The sequence below is a fragment of the Gouania willdenowi genome, chromosome 21 (genome assembly GCF_900634775.1).
Source record: "Gouania willdenowi chromosome 21, fGouWil2.1, whole genome shotgun sequence".
Classification (NCBI taxonomy): domain Eukaryota; kingdom Metazoa; phylum Chordata; class Actinopteri; order Blenniiformes; family Gobiesocidae; genus Gouania; species Gouania willdenowi.
In genome coordinates, this window is record NC_041064.1 from 7714433 (window position 1) to 7736774 (window position 22342).

Here is a 22342-nt window from a genome sequence, read left to right on the forward strand (position 1 = left end):
TTGAGAACTCCTGGTCTAAATAAATGGTTTCTTCTTCTTCTTCTTCTTCTTCTTCTTCTTCTTCTTCTTCTTCTTCTTCTTCTTCTTCTTCTTCTTCTTCTTCTTCTTCTTCTTCTTCTTCTTCTTCTTCTTCTTCTTCTTCTTCTTCTTCTTCTTCTTCTTCTTCTTCTTCTTCTTCTTCAATAAATAGAGCTTTAGTGGAGACCACTATGCTATCAAATAGCCAGTGAAGTGCAGCGTTTAGTGGAATAAAATCTAAAAATCGGTCTTTATTAGGGCTGGAACAGCCAATAAACCTTTCTGTCACATCCTTTCTATCCTCACTACAAAGGTTGCACACTCAGGGAGCCGACCCACTACAACCTTTATCACCACACATGCTCAAAACGTCTAAAGGCTGTGGAGGATTCATCGGATTTACTTGTGTCACTTTACGTGTGTACCTGGAAGCAAGATATGATCCTGCTTCAAAAGCCAAATGAGATTTTCTGAGAACATAACTGTTTAACGTTAGAAGAGATCGCCTAAAGGAAAACAAGACTGCTCCATCTTTTTTATTTTATAGCCATCACTGTCAAATGTTCTGCTCATGCTATATTATATTTTTTAGGTATTTGAACTGTTTTTTTTAAATAAATGTTAAGATGGAATAGTGTTTTAACCCTACGATTATCATTGGGGTGAATTTGACCCCATTCAATGTTTATTATTCAAACAACAATAGTTGACATATTTCATGACTTTTCCTAATGTGATGGTACAATTGGTTATGCATAACATTCTCATGATGACATTTTTGTTCAATGTGCTGAACACATTGCACGCAGTGGTGTTCTTATGGAGTCAATTTGACCCCAAGCTGTTTTAGCTGTGTAAACAGCTCTTTCACAGTGGAAGTGACGTAAATAATTATAATAATTATTTCACTTTTCCTAATTGTTTTTTTTTTTTATTTACTGGGGGGAATCAGCTTCCATAAATATTAGATCTTTGTTTTAAATGAATACATTGATTTCCCTGCTTTTTAACAGGCTCCACACGGAATGAGATTAAAATGCAAACGGCAGTAGCCTTTGATTTATACGCTATCTAACGTGAACAGCTTTTATTATTTACTTCCTATTGAAGGATTAATGTCCCATCTTAAGCACTGTGTCAGAGTGATGTATGGTTTCTAGTAACAGGAGCTCCCCTTGTGCAAAGCATCTTTAAAGATCTGCTATAGCGGCAGACTGACATCTGTATGTAGCTGTTGTTACATTGACCAATAGGATGAGCTGATCCTCTCTGACAGCTGCTGGGTCGCCACATGTGAAACTACGTTTGCTGCGTCAGATTAATGTTGCTCAATAATGTAACTGATGGTCCAATGGGAAACGTGATACTGTAGTTGTACTCTTTTATTTTTTTAAACCATTGCACTGTGCAGCTCACCAGTATGTTGTGTAATAATGTGACATATTTCAGTCAGTTGGTCAACACATGGGTTTATGACTGTCTTTAGACACATGAGACTGACAGAGGTGTGCGAGTCAATATTTGAGCAGTGTATTAACAGCAATAATCTACATAGATTTGAAGTGTGCTGACATTATACAGTGTGTGCTACAGTGAGCACGCTTTAAAACATACCTTCAATAAATTGCACGTCAGAAATATTAATTAGCTTCTTTTTCCATTTAAAGCTGCTTAAAGCTGTTATCCAGAGTTTCTACCAGAAGCCACGCCTCTACTTTTCTGCAAGCACATCGTGGAACATAACCAGGTCACATTGAGTCGCATTGATATAGGTCTATGGGTCAGGTAAGAGCCAAAAATCAAATTTACCTGTTTGCTGTTGTGACGCGTGGCCTTGTTTCTGTGCACAGTTCCGCATTTACTTTGATTGACAGTCTCAAAAACAGGAAGTCGAAGCCTATAGGCTCTGCGTAATCTCGGCAATCGTTTTCATTTGTATAGGAGTCTATAGGATGAAGGAGGGACTTATATACATTAATGTATATGAATGACCACCAGCAGTAGACCATAGTAAAAGACTAGTTAGGTATTTTTTCTCATTACAAAAGAATCATACATAAACATAGATTTCTCAGAATCTCCAGATATCAGCTTTAACTGTTGGGATGTTCCGAGTCAACTTTTCCAATTTTGAATCAATACGATATTGCAGTCTTGAGTAATGGTTGATACATTATGAGCACAAATCAGATATACAGTATATCTTCATCATGTATTTTGTCATGTAGAATGATCAAAAAGGGCTTGAAAACAATAATTAGCAACAGTAGGTACAAGAAAATTGACATTTGTTTATGAATAAACCCCTGTCAGAGAGATTTACTAAACAACTTTAATTAATCCATTTTGCCTGAGTTTATTAATACTACTATGCTTTTGTAAACCTTTATCATTATTAAGAATTGACATTGAATTTCCAAATCCTGCAGGTTCACATCATTGTGTGGAGGACCTTGTTTTATTGGTGATCCTTTGACTTTCACAGGCCACAACATTCTTCCTCACGTCCTCTATTCACCTTACGAAGAATCACAATTTATAATATGATTTAAAAGAATCATCGTTTTGAAGCTTTAAAATGTTATTAAACTTCAGCATAAACATGTGGATAATTATTTTTTGTAAACTTAACTGTAAGTGAGTTAAAAAAAATGATATTTTGTTGAAGATTATCTTCCAGTTATTGGCATGATGCCAACACTAAGACTCCCATGATGCACTGTTTCCTGTTCCCGGGTGGATCAGGTCAGTCCAGCAGAGGGAGCTGATATCCAACAGTTATCATATCTCACATGCTTTCCTGTCCATCATCATCATCATCTCACACACTTCTCCTCCTCATGCTTTGTGTCCTATACTTGTGAGTCGACGTACTATTTGTATTTACCCATAATCCAATAGCACCTCTTTATATCCTTTTATTTTTATTTTTTTGTTGAGTATTGATTCATGTGCTCGACAACAGAAGGTGTCGTAGACGTGAGGCAGGCCACAGGGCCACAGCTGAGACATGGGCAGTGAGCAGAGGTGAAAATTAACTGAGACATGGTGAATAAAACATGCCTCAGTGGACGTTACCTTGTTTTATCGGCTCAGAGCCAACAGTGAGGATCTCTGTTGGTTAATCCCTCTCTGTAATGACAGGGCAAACACTTCCAGCCTCATGTAACACACACACACTTATACCATGAGCACTGTTTTATCACAGTGGGGGCCACAAAAACACGTGATCCATATATTTTCATACTATTTTGTGTGTTTTTGTTGTCACATGTATATTTTTGGAGTCGTTTTTTTTTAATCTCATTTAATGTGTTTTGGAGTCTTTTTGTGTGTTATTGTTGTTGTTTTACTTTTTTCTCTCATTCTCTGTATTTGTTGTTGTGTTGTGTGTCATTTTGCGTATTTTTTGTGATCTTGTCTTTTTGGTGTCGTTTTTTATGTATGTTGTTGTCCTTATGTGTGTGTTTTTACTATAATTTATTTATATATTATTTTGTGTAGAGACTATATTTGTTGTTTTGGGAGTCATTTTGTGCATTGACTTTTGGGGCCACACACGCACACTTATTAGACCAAGTGGGGACCGTTGCTCAATGTTACTTACTTGTGTATGTTTTCTTTTAATTTCTTTCTTTCTTTGTTGGTGTTTTTTTTTTTTTTCCTTCGTAATATTTCTTGAGCCTCTGTGACAAAAGTCAGATAATTGACTTTGTATTTGTAATTGCCATGAAAAATCTATGAAAAAGTGTCAATTACTGCGGAACCATGTTACAGTTTTACACATATGTAGTTAGCGAGTATTGAAATATGTTCCATGTCAAGCATTCCCACGTTTTACCATTTAAAAATATTTAAATAAATCTAGGGTTATACTGACACAAAAAAGGCTCGGATGCCCACAGCAAAAAAATTCAAACCAATATTTTCATTGATTAGGAAGCTTAACAAGGTAACCATAGAAATAAATTAGATGATAGATATTTGTTTTTAGTGTATTTTACAGCTTATTTAGGACCTGTTATCTTAAAAGACGCTAACAGAAAGCTAACACAAGAGGAATATTATTTTATTATGTTATTTATTTCAGACTCAGTAATTGTGACTAATTGTAAATGAACTTTAGTAATAAAGAACGTAATTGTGAATGATTTTCTGAGGATAAAAAAAACATTGTAATTGGAAAAAATGCTAGTCACTGTAATCACAATTGAATTGTAATTGAACAGAGATGTATAGTTAATATATTTGTATTTTTTAATTGTACAGGTGTTTTGTATTTAATGTTCAGGTTTTGTTGAGTAACAGTGTTGCATGCCACTGTTAGTTATTATAGTTCTTTTATCTCGATTTATTCCTTTATTACGTAGGCATTCACTGGCGGTCGGCAAAGCAAGAATTTCATTGTACAGGGAAACGTGTTTCTAACTGTACAGATGACAATAAACACTTTAATTTGATTTGATTGATTTGAAGACGTAATTGTAACTGAAATCTGTAATTGACCCCAACCCTGAGTGCTTGCATTTTATGAATCTGTTCTACTATATTTCAGTGGTTTATTGAATAATGTAATAAAGTATGTTTGTGATATACTTTTGCTACATTTTAGTAGTGACTGGTAGATGTTTATTTTTTGGGGGGTGGTGAGGGTGTGTGTATATATATATATATGAGGGGCCTGCTGCTGTGCCTCAAACAGATATCCATTAGCTTGAAAAGGGTTGCTCCTATATTTTTTTTTACTGTATATTTACTTTATATTTTCTTGTTAATAAAAGGTTAATATTGAATGGTTATAATCATGGAGACATTCTGGCCATCTACTTAAGACTTGGTGGCAGCAAAATTTAGTCTAAATCAATTTATTTTCAATTAAGATTTGATGTGCAAAAGGAAAGTTCCTGCGTTTAAATGCGCGAGAGCGTATGTAGTTGATTTCAATAGAAATAATATACTGTATCACCTAAAAAAAGATGTGTTTTAAAGCTCACTTCTGAGTAAGCACTCTCTCTCTCTCTCTCTCTCTCTCTCTCTCTCTCTCTCTCTCTCTCTCTCTCTCTCTCTCTCTCTCTCTCTCTCTCTCTCTCTCTCTCTCTCTCTCTCTCTCTCTCTCTCTCTCTCTCTCCTTTATTGAGTAAAGACATGGTTTCCTGCTGCTGTCTATCTCCTGCTCCTTGTCACATCCACAGTTCAGACTAAATGTTTTTAGTGCCAAACTGTGCTTAACAACCAGCTTATTTTCACACAGGGCCCTTTTCATTCCAACTTAAATCATCTAAAATGTTTAAAATGCATTTTCATTGCAATATACTGTATATAACACAGACACCCATGCACACATATACATACTTATATTGTGATTTTTTTTATTTTTAGAATACATTTTAAACACAGTTGACCATTTGGGCAGCAATATAATGACATTTTCCAAACAGGATTTTCCCCTTGTTTGACCTTGTGAAACAGCACAAAGGCGATTAATCCCTATTAGGCTGATGCTGCCTTTGTCCGGCTCTGTCTGTGTAGCGTAGTATAAGTAATATGATCTGGACTTCATGCCGGACTCTACCACGTCATCATACTCTGCTGAAAAGTAATTAGATTCCTCCCTAAGCTTTGTAATGTTATTTACTCTATTGGATAATAACTGTGTGGGGAAACAGTGCATTCAGCGCGTTTTGTGCCATCTTAGTCAAAGTGTTTACCATTAGACAACCAAGCATAGTATAGTTTTGAGTAAGTTTAGACTGAAAAATTCAAGTGTGTAACCTCTGATTTGGCTGACGACTCTGCATCACAGAATTAAAATTTTGATAACAAAAAAAAATCAAACAAAGCTGTGATAAAACAGTCAAAATAACTCCATCGCCCTTAATAAATAGCCTGAAATAATGTAGTTCATGACACAATGGCTGGGTGTGGAGGCCACTGTGAACCAGGACTATTAGGGGAGCCTACGTACGTACAGTACGTCACTCCCAGGAGCACGGCAGTCACTGACGCTGAGCAAACACTTGAACGAAAGCAGATTAAAGAAACACAGGATTAGATTAAAAGCAGTAATTGCATTTTATACAGTAATACTTCAGGCCATGCTTCCGAAACTGTATCTGCTGTACCCCCTTAAAAAATGAATTCTATTTAATTGTCATAAAAATAACATTTGCAATCACATATTTTAAGAACAGTAATAAAGCTCTTTATTAATAAAGGACAATCTATAATATGTTACCATAACATATTATTCAAAAAGAAGAAGCCAAAAATAACTTTGCTGAAGATTGTTGAAAACATAAGTAAACAAAATTAGCCTGGATGTTGTTGCAGACTTTTTGTTGAAATCAATTGCTGTACATTTGTTAAATTTTAGTGTATTATTCATTATATATGTCATTGTATTTACTCTTTTTTTGAATGAACACTCAGGAAGAACACAGATGTGCGCAGATGACTTGACCAAGCTAACAGTAGCCTAGCTAATCACAAAAAAAAAAACATGAAAAAATTAAATGTATTTTTTCAAAGCTTCTTTTTTTATTGGCTGAACCATCAGCTCTGTAATCAGTGTAACTCACCTCACCTGGTAGATGTATCACACCTGTAGCCAATCAGGTTGTCTCTCTCAGGTATGTTTAAGGTGTTCCTAGTGTTACCTGTATCTTTGTCCCTCCTTGTGTTCATCATTGTGGTTTTTGGACTGAATTAACTGTTTAAATCTGTTATTCTCACATAAGTGAATAAAGTAAAAACTATTTTACAAGAAACAAATACTTCATAATTTACTTTCCATTTCTAAATAATTAATACATTAATTTTACAGTTTTGTAAAAAAGAAAGTACTTTGATTAAAAAGATAATTTAAAAAAAGTACTAGTGGTCACGTGTCATGTGTGATACATGTCGTGGCTGACATGGGTATAACCCTATATCGCAACAATTTTTAGGGTTAGGGTTAGGTAACCGATTATGTTTAGTCTTAGTTACGTGACCGAAACTGGCCAATGAGGGGCGCCGCGTACGGACAGAATGTCGGTATATTGAATGGATAGCCACTGTCTAAAATATATTGACACTTATTTTGATTAAGTTCTCATCTCCATTTTCTAATATATCCCACCAAATTTCGACATTTTTTTTTGGGCTAAATCTTAATTTATTTATTTGTTGACTGTCAAAATTGGTTCAAATTTAGTTACAACATAGTCGTTGAAATGTTGTTACTATTGGACTGTCCAATTTTAGCCCTTATTTAGCCGTTAAAATTGGGGGGGCATCGCCTTCATTGAAATTTAGATGTCATTGGATGGTCCAACTTGGTCCAGATTTAGCACATCTGGTCCAAGTGTGGCCCAAAAATAGTCATCTGAAATAAAACTCGTCATTTGGAAGTAGCTGAACAGTTTTAACCCTTTTATTATCCCCAGCCACAAAGTGGATGGGGGATATAGGCTTGAGCTCCGTCTGTGCGTCCGTCCATGCTAAATTCGGTGTGTGGCTTCAGGGTCTCAATACCTTGATGGAGTTCGAAAAAAAGGAGTGCGCAATTATTTTTTCCGGAGTTATTGCCCTTGTTCCGTTTTCCTTTACTTGTGGTGAGTTTGTGTGTTTTGACCTACCACTGTTGCCGTAGTAGTCGGTAATCACCATCTTGAAAGCCCATGGCCTTCTGGTCTCTACTAACTAAGTTCTTGTATTTTTGGCTTGAAAAAAACAAATGCTTGTGAGTATGTTTAAGTGTACTGTTTGATAACACTCCTAAGACTGTGTTTGTGAAAGTTAAGCATAAACGGTGTGTTATGTAAATCACCGCCGATCGCGGTAAATGTTAGCAGGAGCATATACATGGCTTTTTCCATTGACGTTAGCATGAAGCTAGCAGACTTTTTCTATCATGGTACTTTTATGCCCCGTTACAAAGTGTGGAAGGGGGATATAGGTTTGAGCTCCGTCCGTCCATTCGTGTAAAATGGGACGGCTTTTCTCAGAAACTGTTTAAGATAGGATAACCAAATTTGGTGTGTGGCTTCAGGGAAAAAATAACTTGATGGAGTTCGAAAATGAGAAACGCGCAATTATTTTTCCCGGAGATGTTGCACTTGTTCTGTTTTTTTTTTTTTTTTTTTTTTTTTTTATTGTGGGCAGGGGATGTTGATGACTGTCTTCTTGTTTGGGCTAATTTGGACCAAATTATGGCTTTTCACTTTTCTATCAAATTTTGCTGTTGTTTAGACATATGGCAAAGGCGTCTTTCCAATGGCTGTTCAACCATATTTTGCTGGGTGGGACAAACAGTTCATTCTGCACTTTAAATTTAGATGTTAGCGGTCAACAGCAATGACTATCACTGAATTTTAATGGTTTCTTCCTACTCTGGGTCTCACCTCAGGGGGAATCCATGGAGCTCATACTGGAGGAGAGACTACCATTAGCCCCACACATCCCTCTGCCCTCCATCTGACAGCCTTTGGCAAGTTTTGTGGTAAATGTGCGAGTGTCGAGCTTCCAGATTTGCTCTGTAATAATAGGATAAGCTCATATTGAGACATAGTGCTGTGACTGAGATAATTGAGAGCAGCAAGAAAAGTCTGTCATCTCAGAATCCAAATCTTCCCCCAAAATTGCTGCCGATTATGTGTTTTATCTGCAGTCCTTGTTGGGGCGATAAGACTCTGGAAAGCACACGATATACTTTAAACGATGAGCAGAGCCAGAGAGAGACTGTGAGCCGTTTGATTAGTTTCCCAGAAACACAGAAGCATTTCATCCCCTGAAGAAAGTGATCATTAAAAGATATTGTTCCCAGATTAGCCCAGAGTGATCACGTTCCAACAAAGACATCATATTCAACTTTAAATATCAAACCTGCTGCTGATATGAAAACAGCCAACTTTAAAACTTCAGCTACAACATTTTTTTTTTCGTCTTTACAAAACATTTAGAAAGTTATAGAAAAAAAACATGGAATTGGGAGATTATTTGGTTTATCAAATATTATATCTGTAAATCTAATGGATCAATGGGTTAGTAAATGTAAGTAAGTTTCATTAATAGAAATTATTTCATTATGAGTACTTAAAGATAAAATACAACTGAAGTGAATGATGAATATAGATTGACTGATGATACAGTAAAAAAATGTTGTCAACATTTATTAAAACAGCTGCTATCAATTCATTGTGTACTTCCATTAAAAACACAATAATAATAATAATAATAATAATAATAATAATAATATGCAGAACTCAATATGACCCCTGTAAAATCATACATTAGGTGTACACATCAAAAAGCAAACTTTTAAATGATAATACAAAGAACTGTTTATGAAGGAGAACAATACATTTAGTGGGATTTTCATTCGGACATGATGTAAAACGAGCTTCAGTCGACCAAGAGACGTTGGAAATAATGTAAATATGTCTACATTCCCCAATTTGAAAGTGTGTGATTCTTTGTTTTAATTTTAAACATTTTATTACATTTAACGTTTCACATAATTTAAATGAAAACTGATCAACCACAGTGCGATATGAGCAGGTAACATCTGCAGGTGTTACGATTTCAGTCACAACTTCTTGAAACGTCACAGATTTCCAAAAACAAGGGACACGACATCAATTACTGATGGAAATAAAGCAAATAATCAATGAAGCTAAGCAAATAAAAATTTCAAACCACAATTCTATTTTAGGGCAAACATAAGTGTGTGAAAATCACATGAGTGTGTTACTGAGTGTCTGAACCATCAGCTCTGTATATCAGTGTGACTCACCTCACCTGGTAGATGTATCTCACCTGTAGCCAATCAGGTCGTCTCTCTCAGGTATGTTTAAGGTGTTCCTTTAGTCCAGAGCACGGATGGGCAACTCTATCACAGAGGGGGCCACCAAAATGTGATTGCGTCTGATCGGAGGGCCACATTTATGTCAGCATTTAGAATAATGATTGATCTGTGCATTTATACAGGAAGGGATGGTTTTGTCTTTTTTTTTGTCTTTGTCTGTGATTTTGTTGTTTTTTCAGTTTTTTGTCAATTTGGGTGTTTTTGGAGACATTTGGTGTGTTTTTTTTTTTTTCATTTGTGTGTGTTCTTGTTGTAATTTTGTGTATTTTCCAGTAATTTTCTGTTGATTTGTGCACTTTCTGTATTCTCTGTTAAATGACTGCTAATGGATGAAATTCACTTATTTTGTATGTATGATAGTTTGTAACTTATTGCATCTTTATTATTATATTCCCAGCATAAATTACAATACTTGTCATAGATGCAATATTTTGGGGGTTATTTGCTAAATTCTGCAATATAACTGCATGCACGCACGTTAAATTACTGTTGTTCATTAAAACATCTACTCATCATCATTTATATTTTATAGCCAGCGTGCTGTTTATACTTACCAGGTGTATAATAGAGGAGCAGCTCGGCAACCATTGCGTCTCTAATAAAAGTCATGTTTCCATTATCATATGAGCTCTTACTGCCTGATTAAATCGTTCTTTGTGTTGAGTGCAGCCATGTTTATCGTACGTACAGCATTGATAAGTCATGTGTTGTGTGCAATATATAAATAATCGATTTGGAGTTACTTTTTTTTTTTTTTTTTTTATTGTGAAACTTCGGAATTGCGAGAAGGTTGTGTAATTTCATCTTCGTCAGCTTTGAAGCGCAATCCTCGTATTCTGTCCACCTATTTAAAGTTTAGCGTAGAAACACAGGATATTAACGTAGAGGAAAAGTCACCGGCCTTCACTTTTTATAATGTATTCCATTTTCCTCAGACTGTGAGCAGCCTCTTGTGTCGGTATAAATGGGCTGTATTTAGAGAAGATGGCGGGTGTCGCCCTGTAAATGACTGCTGACACTTTACAGACGTTCAATAAACTGCTTCCCAGCATTGGAAGTGGAGAAAAAAAGAGGCTAAATCATGAATACATTTTCCTTTTACCACGTGGGCCAAGATATTCTATTTACAGGCCGCTTCTTTTGGGTCTTTATATCCAGTTAATGAGATTTCAAATAAATGTGAAGTGAACTGCATTTAAATTGCTATTCAGTCAGGAGGCAAGGCACTGGAAAAAGGGAGGGATTCCAGCAGATAACAGAAGAGCTATTAGAGGACGTGCTGCGTTCATTGAACAGAGCTGGCGTTGGAAATGTAATAAATGAAAGCTGCTGGTAAAGACTACTTATGGATTTAAGACTTTTAATTTGGTGTCAGGGTGTAGTCTAAAAAAATAATATTGAGTGATTTCAATAGAGAAAAGAAGATACATCTCATAGATTGTGTTCCTATTACTTCTTTACTGCATACAGCTAATCGTTTTTTACTTTTTTAATTCATGTCTGAGTCAAAGAAAAAAAAAAATGTGTGTGTGTGATTGTGTAATATTGGCAAGTTGCACAGTCTCAAAAACACATGTCACCACATTTAACCCTCCTGTTATCCTTGGAGTCAATTTGACCCCATCATTTCTTTATCATTCAAAAAATAATAGTCAAATTTCATATTTGCTTCATATTTCATGATGTTTCCTAATTTGATGGGAATTGATGAAGGATAATAATATTGTGATGATATTTTTTCCATGTTCTAGACACATTTTGCACGCATTGGTGTTCCTTTGGGGTCAAGATGAGAAGATTTGAATGAAATCTATTCAAGATAAATTAATTGTAATTTCAAAGTTTGGCCTGATGGTGGCGCTAGAGAACAGGTCTTGGTTTTATGATCAAGGGATTGTTTATGTATTAAAGAAATAAACAAAGTGCCTGACACAAAAACTTGGTCCACATTTTTCTGAAAATAACTTTCTGGAGGCAAATACAGTATGCCTGGGGTCAGATTGACCCCAAGGTTCAAATGTATAATATTTGAGGATAATAGGAGGGTTAATTCTACCATCCAAATGCATTGTTTTACTGAAGGAAGATAAACTTTACGCTAATATTGTACAGTGCAATCCTATACCTTTTGTTTACGTAATAGAACATTTTTCTGGTGGAGGCAAGCTCCTTCTGTAGCCACAGTCTGGTAGGAGCATGGTTGCCAATCTGTGCACAAGGGCTCTTCAGAACTACATGAAATGTTTTCCTCCACTCACATGTGCACGATGTGATGTGGGTTAAGTGTAATTATCCCTGGGGTCAGATTGACCCCAAAGGTCAAATGTGTTTATAATATTTGAGGATAATAGGAGGGTTAAAAACAACTATCAAAGTGCAATAAAATATTCTTAGTTTTGATTTTTTTATACCCTTAAAGTGTAACCAGAAAAGAAAAGTTGATTATTTTCTGGTGGAGGTAAGCTACTTCTGTAGCCACAGTCTGGTAGGAGCATGGTTGCTAATCTGCGCAAAATGGCTTTTCAGGAATACATTGAATATTTAATTTACTCATATTTGCATGATGTGATGTGGGTTAAGTGTTTTGTCCAAGAACATGGTTGGGAAAAATAGGGATTTGAACTCCTGACCTTCTGATTATTAGACAACCCACTCTACTTTGTGAGTCTTAAATAAAACCAATCATTCAAGAACAATTCCCGAACCATGTTTGTTCTTCACCAGTTAACGGAAATGCATTCTTTTTTTCCCCTTCCTGCTATCCATCAGCTGATGTTTTCCATTGAAATGTAGATCACAAACACACCCATACACCAGCGTTTGACATCTATCTGCTGAGAAATGAAACCCGCTGGAGAGGTGAATAGCGATGAGGCTGAATGGACATATAAAGGGCAAGCGGCGAGCAATAGAAGTAAGCTGTGGGTGAAGAGCGGAGAAACAGAGAAGAATCATGTGGAATGTGAGGTGCTTGAGTCCAGGGCTCATCCACAGGGGACCGTCCAGATCCTGACAGCCGCCTCCGTGACACCCCGTTAGATTTCATCAGGGACTGCAAAGCTGAGACGAGAATCTTAAAGTTCCAAGGCTAGGAATGCTGTCCAACATTACATCAGCCCTCTTTGGTGCAGCCTGGTTAGGTTTCTGCTGCGTGCAAAGATGAACTGATGAGCTGAAAACGGTCACAGACATCTGAAATATTCATACAATTACGCTGAATGTTCTTACGGAACCATCCAGATATTTAACATAAAACAATATGAAAGTAACTTTAAACTCCTAACTTTAAAGGCTTGAAAACACTTTATTTGAACTCACAGGATACGGCACAACCCAATCATTTTTGGAGTTTCTTGGTACAAAAACATGCTTTAGATGGAAAAGAAACCCTACGCTGGGAATGAAACCTTTGCTGCCTGTTTGAAAGACGGAGGCCGTGGCCACTGCGCTAACTCGAGTTATACAGAATGATGTGATACAGTTGAGGTGTGTTCACACCCAACACGATTTCAACGACTCTGGCGACTACATTTCATTCAAAATCAATGTAAATGACTTGAAGCTAGGGTAGGCCATTTTCTCCAGATATACTTTTTAAGTTTTTGGTTGAAATTGTCTTTAAGTTCTGACAGAAATTAAGATCTTATGTGACGAAGAAAATCTATCAACTGTAGCAGCTGTAAACCTGTAATAACTTCGACCAATCACGTCTCCCTGCTCGTTCTCGATCCCTCACATGCTCACACTGACAGCGCATCACCGCTGACAGAGTTAAAACAGAGTTTTTGATCATATTTTTTAACATAATGATAAAGTTCATTGTTTACTTACTGCTGAATGAGACATGAGACAACAAAGTTTCTACACAATACAAGCGATGAGTTGAGATCCTCTTCTGCTGCAGCTGTGCGCATGCATGTGAGTGACACAGAGCACAGAGGGGAGGGGCAAGGGGGGTAAAGGTGGAGCCGTCGGGGGAAGCTACATTCAAAATCATGCTAGCTTTTGAAAATCGCCAACCCTACATTTGACGTCAAGTGACTTCCCATTCAAGCGACGTGACTCGCGCATTTCCAGAGACTCAATCGCGTGATTGATCTGAGTTGCTGGAACATATTGAACTTTTTAAGTGACTACGATTGACGCTGTGTCGCAACATTCAATTGGCAATGAGTTTCTCCCCACATTACGTCACTAGGGTATATGAAGCGATGAAGCAAACAAAAAGCGCAACTATGTTCAAGCGACTCATCAAGGGCGATTTAAATCTGTAGCGTTCTTCTTTCTTGGTTATTGGCGTGTTGCAACCAACTTGAATAGGTGCATATTGCCACCTAGTGTACATGTTTTATTTCATTACTTTAAAGCTGTTCTTGCTGCAGGACTCTGAAGACTCTGGAGAGGCATACACATTCAATATTCACCTAATCCTGAAGCCAGGTTCAGTGTGAACGCACTTTTAAAGGAGCATAAAGGGCAAGAGCAAGAAATATGAAATATGTCATTTGACTCAGAATGAATTTTTTTTTTTTTTTTACAAATCTTGCCCTATGGTCCTGTAATAGTGAGTGGTTTGCTAGGATTAGGGATGGGGGAAATGGTAAGGGTTAGGGAAATAGCTTTAGCTTAGGTTTATTCAAAGAAGCACAAAAAATGAGGAAATCCTGTCATTTACATCACAGGTCCTTTTTATTCATAATAACGCACCGTCAACAACAGGAATGCATTCAAGTGAAGCCGAACTGACAGGAAAATTGGATACACCCTTCATCCATACGCAAGTAAGCAGGAGGAACATGTATACGGCTAACTTTCTATCAATAAATTAGAATGGTTTAATTATATAGTGCACATTTTCATGCACAACTCTACCCTGGGTTGTGGTAGAAACACTTACAGTGATGGAAACATATCTGAAATGAACAAAATGCTAATGCTAAGCCTATAGATGTTCCAATATATAAATCCCATGTGTCGAATTAAGGCTCGGGGGCCAAATCCGGCCCTTTAGAGCATCATATTTGGCCAGCATGAGGAAAAAATGTAAAAATGACAATGAGAACGTGAATTATTGTGTGAATTACCAAATAATCCAGTTGTAGATATCTCAAATTCACCAATTTAATGAAACGCCACATTTTTTTTAGGGGCTTGCATTTTTTCCTTTGTTTATATCACATGAATGCAGTCATTTTTAATTGCAAATTGTGGAAAGAACTCTCTAATTTGCCACAAACCTTGCAATTTCTCACAAACAATTCCACAAATTTACTCTAAAAATTGCACAAAAATTGGTAAAAAAAAAAAAAAAAATCAAGCATTTTTGAAGTGAATTAAACTGATTTTGAAATCTCGGGCACAACAATGTTAAAATTCTTCTTTTTCTCCCCCGCCTAAAATCTCTGGCCCAATTGGGATCAAAAGTGCACAAACCCCAGAAGGACCCTACTCCACCCAGGCTGCCCCGCCCCTTTAGCTGAAGGTTCTTTCCTCTTCCCGTTAGCGTCTCAGTTCACTCCTCGCTCGGAGCCCTGAGGTTTCAGTGACACTGGATGAAACCAATACTGATGAATTCTGCACAAATGTGTGTAGACACAGCACAACACATCATAATACCACAGCTGCCACAGTTGTGATTCTACTATTTCCTATTTGAATAGCTCTCATAAATAGTCAATGGACAATCAGACTCTTGGACAGCTGGTTTTCTAATGTAGAGAAGTTTTTAAAGATAATGGTTTTAGGAGATTCTGCAGCGGGGTTTGCTTTTCTTCACATTCGACACCGAGGAGCAGGTAGTCATGTGATCAATCATGTCCGGGATCCCACTGCGAGCGCCACTGTGGGAACCCATGCTCTCATACGCAGATATGACATTCATCATGGTAATGTTTAAGCAGTTGCGCTCGTTATGAATGGAAACCACGGATTTGTTAAACCCCGGGCTGTGCTTGTTTGTAATATCTATACCAACGGATCATCTCAGAGGGATGGAAGATTCTTTAGAATTAACCCACGTACATATACAGTACCGTGTGTAAGACTGGAGAAAGATTGCTTCACATTTTTAGAGTGTCTTTGCCATGCCTTGACCATGTGTTCCGGCTTTTAGTATCTTTAAATTATTTTCAGAAATATTATATTATGATTTAATCTCGGAGTTAAATGTTAAGGTTTATATACAGTAAATCTCCAGGCATTTTGGCTGTGGTTATCTTCTTAGCTCTTGGTAAACAGCTTGCTAGATTGGAATGAATACTTCAATGTACACTTCAAATGTGTTTATCAATTCTATTTAGTAAGATTTCTGCATAAATGAATAAAACTCAGCTCATTTGGAAGTATTTGCCGTCACATTTTTTTTCTTGGTGAAACTGCAAAAATTATTACTTAACCTTCCTATTTGGACCCCATTCAATGTTTATCATTCAATAAACTTTTATGCTTTGCTACATATTTCATAACTTTTCCTAATTTGATAAGTATAATTTAATTGATTAACACATTGGTGTTCCTCTGGGGTCAATTTGACTCTAAGCTGTATTAGCTGTGTAAACACAGTCCCACCACATTATTATGAACAGCAACATTTTCTTATAACATTTTGTGAGTTTATTTAAATCTTGAAAAAAATCTAATTGATCTGTGTTGGAATTTATTTGATAAGTCACATGCTGATGATGATGATGATGATGATGATGATGATGATGATGATGATGATTAGGGTAAAAATAACTTTTCATATTCATTAAAAAATACAAAAATGTTCTGGTATATTATTATTATTATCATTATTGCGATTAGATTCTGACTTTTCAAATTCATTCCAACACAGGTCATTTTAATTTAGCAATAACTAAAAAATTGCCTGTAGTCCTTGTAAAACAATTGTATGAACTACTGACAGAAACGGGGGGAAGACGTTCCATTCCTGTGCAGTCGGAACGCGTGATAATGCAGATTGTGTGAAGAGGTACGACGTAGTCCCATCTTGTCGCATCTTAGTATGATTTTATACATTTTTAGGAGTCTTTTTTTAATGCTAATCTTAATGTTTCTGCTTTGGTTATATTAATCATTCTATTACTTCTGTGTGCATTAGTCTCAAAACCTTTTTTAACTTTTGTCAACCACATGAGCCAATTTCTGTGAAGCACTTTGATATAAATGTCAATTATCAAAAGGTGCTACAGTATATAAATAAAGTTTATTAATTGATGTGTAGTGCAAAGTCAGGAGTCGTCTTGTTGCGTCACATTACTTTACATTAAATTACTGATTAAATAAATTGCTTTTAGAGTTTCTTTCAACATAGACATATGATAATAGATAAGTTGATTAAGTGCCTATCCTGTATTTACGTTCACTTTGTGTTCTATTTGTTTCCTGCTTTTCTTTTCCTCGTCTCTGCATGTTGATGATTTGAAATGACTTTACTGATGATTTTTAATGTTCTTATTGATTTTAATCTGCTGAATGTTTTCTGTTGCGCTTTTTGAACATGTAAAGCACATTGTGTATGAAATGCGCTGTACAAATAAATTTGCCTTGCCTTGCATGTCTCCTGGGTCGTCCTCACAGCTGGTTTCACTGACCCGTGTTTTGCCAACAACAGTCTGGAGAACACCGATCACTCCATCCTTCACTGTCCAAATATTTCAGATTGTTTCCATATCAGACCCGAATCATTGGAAACTTCAAGGCATCTCTTATTCATGGATCCCATAAATTATTCTCCCTGATATGAGCTCCAGTCACGTAAGGCAAGGCAGGAAACTGTGGCACACTTTCACAGAGAGACAAAACAAGGGATGGAGAACTGGGAAAGGAGGGCAACATGGAGACCGACTGCATGGCCGTGGACGTTGACGTTTCCAAACAGAGAGGGATGGATCTTCATCGGGTCAGTGGACGTCAAACTGAAAGTTAAGAACAATTAGGGAATTCCAAAGGGGTCTGCAGTCTCATGAAGGGTTAACCAGCAGGGCTCCAGAAACAACACGCTGTGCTTTATCGCGCTCAGCAGAAATGAAAAAGGTTGAAACCAGATTGTTTTTTCCTGAATAAAGTCCAATTCTGGACTTTAACTGTCATCGCTGATAAACAGAGTTGATTCATTGCACAAGTAGCTAAAGACATTTATTCTGTTATCTTTACTCCTAAAATCTCCCTCAAAAAGAAGCTTAAATTAAAGAGACTTTCATTTTTTTACCAATTTGATTATTACTCAAACTTCAACTTCAAATATATACAGTTTTTCCCACAATTCACTTGATACAGAGTTTTTTAGTTGTTTTTTTAGAATTATACATATATAAAAATTGTAATTTTGTGGAATAAGTGTTTTTAAAAATGCAAATAAACAATAAATGGTTTTAAATAGACAACAAAAGTTTTTTGTTCCCAGGAACTACTTTTTCTTAAACGATAGCATTTATTTACCCTTTCTGTCATACTTTCATATTTTAGTGGTGAAATGCAATTTTATTCTTGTAGAAAAGTTGTATTTCATGTTTTTTTTCCCCCATTTTTTAAATTCTGTATTTCTATTTTTTGACTTGCCTAATATTCATTGGCTTGTGTTTTTGTGCTATTTTAATGACTTAAATGTTTAATTATTTAAATATTTAAATGTGTGTTTATGGTCGTAGTACTATGCACAATAATTCATTATTTAAAGGTGTTCTTACCTTCCCAAAATGTAATACCAACTGTGGGAGCCTTTATAGATTTGTCTTTTCGGTTTTATGTTTATGGGCTGTTTTTTGGCTAATTTGGTCCAAAAATTTGGACCTAGTTGGACGATCCAATGACAACTAAATTTCAACTACTTTCTTGTGGCTAAATTTGGACTACATTGAACAGTCCAATAATAACCTAATTTCAACGACTATAATGGGGCTAAATTTGGACCAATTTGAGGGTAAAAACCCCCAATTCCAACGACTTTATTTGGGCTAAATAGAGGCTAAGATGTATTTGGCTCAAAAAAAAAAAAAAAAACACATCTAAATGACGTTGAGTGTTTGGTGGAATATAAATGCTGTCATGGAAAATAAGACAATACTTGCTCTCAAGTATTTAGTTTCAACTCCCAACCTGCTTATGACCTCAAACTTGCCATTAAAACTTTTTAACCTTGACATCTGTGAGGTGGGGGTAGACATATGTAGGTGAACAACCACCTTATTCACCTGATGAATGTCTTTGTGATGTGACAGTTGTCGACGTGATGGTGAGCTCTGTGAATTAGTTTCTCTTCTTCTTCTATACGAGTAAACAGTTCACCCAAAAAATGTCTACAGAAACACAACTAATGATCTCTTCAGGGAAATTGAGGACACCACACACACGCACACACACACGCACACGGTCTTTGCCAGTTTTCTCGTGGCCACAGATTATGAGTGATCTGGAAAGCTCAGTGATCGCTTTTCTAAAGCCTATAGCTTCTCCGTCTGCAGTAAAACCATCTGTGTTAATTGTCAGCTCGTATTCTCACACCTCCATAAAAGATTATTATCTGAACATCTACATTTAGGAAACGGAGGAAGAGGAAGAAGAGGGGGAAGAGGAGGACGAGGATACAGCAGCTCACACACACACACACACACACACACACACACACACACACACACACACTCGGGGCCAGTTGGGCACTGACCCCAAAAACTCAACTCACACACATCAAACAATAAAGGATCAGCGGGAACGGAAAAATAAATGCTGGATTTTTATTTATTTATTTATTTATTTTTATTCCAAATTTAAGCTAGAGAGCCAAATGTTAAAACAGTGTTTCTCAAATGGTGGGTCGTTACCCAAAACTGGGTCGCAAACCTGTACTAGGTGGGTCACGGACAGCTGGTCAAAAATAAATAAATAGCCTTCTACTTAATGTCGCTCATGTTGGACTTGTTTTATTAAAAGATTATATATGTGTGTTTTCAACAGCTTTTTTTTGAAAAACTAAATTTGGTTGTTTGAATTCTCGCAATTTATTGACCGTGGATCCCAGGGTGAGACTGGTTGAGAACCCCTGTGTTAAAGAACTCTGGAATTGGCTAATTTATACATTTTACATTGCATAATACAATGTTTTTTTTATTTGCATGTATTTATTCAATTGTAAGAATCGTTCATGGGTATAAAGTATGTACAAATTGTAATTTTGTGGAATATTTTTTTTTTTTTGTTTTTAATTAAAATAAGTTGTTAAAGGAATGAAATAAAAGCTCAATGTTATATTGCATTTATTTAGTTGTTTATTTAACAAACTGATGTCCTTTCCTGTTTTTTTGTAAACATATACAGAAACGTTTAGTAAAGAAAAACAATCCTGAACTTTTATTCAGTTGTGCTTTAAACTAAATAAAATAATATTTCATTTTAAACATTTTTGTAGTTTTTTTGTTTGTTTTAAGAATTTGAAATGGGTGCATAATACAAACTGCCTATTGTTAATGCAAAAACCTTTTTGTACGAATACATTTAATACTTTGATTAAAAATTGTATCTCCTGTACTTTTGTATCAGTCATTTTTTTTCTTCATTAAAATAAATGATTAGATGAATGAATTGCTAATTAAATAAAAGCCTATACAATGTTATTTTGATTTGCATTTATTCATTTGTTTATTTAACAAACTGATGCCCTTTGTTTAACATTTTACGTTTCAATAAATCAAAGTTAGCTTAGCAATTTTTTTTTTGTTTGTTTTGATAAAGCTAAAAAATGCAAAAAAAAAAAAAAAAAACATCTTCTGAGATAACCTGTTTCTTCTCAGGCTTCATATCAGTTTCCTCTAAGCCAGTGTTTTTCAACCTTGGGGTTGTGACCCCATGTGGGGTCGCCTGAAATGTTTAGTAATTGGTCAAATAAATAAATAAATAAAAATACTGATTCATATTATATATATATATTATTATTATTTGTCAAATAACAGACACATTATCAAACAACTGTATTCTATACTTCAACTTTCTCAGGTATAAATCTACTTCAAATAAAATGCAGTGTGAAAATATCTGAGGTGACACATTATTATGATTGATTAAACACAACCAACGGGTGCCTGTATTTCAGAATATTTACAATTTAATTTTAAACGTTCATCTAATTAAAATACAAGTATTCAACAAAACAAACAAACATTAAATCTAAATCTAATTTTTTAAACATTTTCTCATGTTGTGATTATGTTGTTTTCTTGCAGCTTGAAACTTAAACTTCCAACATTATGCGCAAAGACTTGAGGGAAGAATATTTTTCACTTAATTCCTAATGATTCAGCCCTCACTAACATGCCCTATAGCAGGGAAGTGTTTAATTGAAAATGGAAATTTCTCTATTTAAGAACTGATTATCATCGCAGGTGGAGCGAGCAAATTAAAATGAATGAATAGGGATATGTCTCAGGTCGCACATACAGAATGTTAAAGACACACACACACACACAAACCCCAATTCTCCTTTTTAAAATGATTTTTAAGGTGTGTGTGTAGGTGTGTGTGTGTGTGTAACTTTCACCAAGAATCAGAAGTATTTTTTTTTTTTTTTTAATCACAAAGGGACATTGTTTTTGTCACAGAGGCTCGAGAATTATTACAAATGAAAAGAAGAAACACCAACAAATTAAGAGAGAAATTAAAAAGAAAATGTAGATAGTGAAGTAAAATTGAGCCACGGTCCCCACTAGGTATAATAAGTGCATGTGTGGGTTTGTGTGCGTGTCCTTTGTAACTATCCAAATAGGGGACATTTTTGCAGTCCCCACTCAGAATCAGAAGTATTTATTTATTTATTTTTATTTTTATTGCAGGGGGACATTATTAACAGAGGCTCAAGAAATATTATGAATAAAAACCACTTGGTATAATAAGTGTGTGTGTGTGCTTTTGTAACTATCTAAGTAGGTCCACCGCTGTTGTTACATGTTCACCAAGTGGGGACATTTTTGCGGTCCCCACTCAGAATACAAAGTATTTTTTTTTTTTCGACAAATATTACAAATAAAAAGAAGAAATACCAACAATGAAAGAAAAAATTCAAAAAGAAAAAGTACATAATTGAGCAATGGTCCCCACTTGGTCTAATAAGTGTGTGCGTGTGTGTGTGTGTGTGTGTAGACGTTGATAGTTTAAGTCTGGGGTGGGCAACTGGCGGCCCGAGGACCACATGCGGCCCTTGGTTTTGTGTGGCCCTAAAAGTCAATACACAAAATGACTCCCAAAACAACAAAAATAGTCTCTACACAAAGTATATAAATGATAGAAAAACACACAAAAGGAGAACAAAATACACAAAACGTCTCCAAAAATATACAAATCACAATAAAAACACAAAATGATCTGAAAATATATGGATCACGTGTTTTTGTGGCCCCCAATGTGATAAAAAAAGTTGCCCATTTTTGGTATACTGTAAGTGTCTGTGTGTGTGTGTGTGTGTGTGTGTGTGTGTGTGTGTGTGTGTGT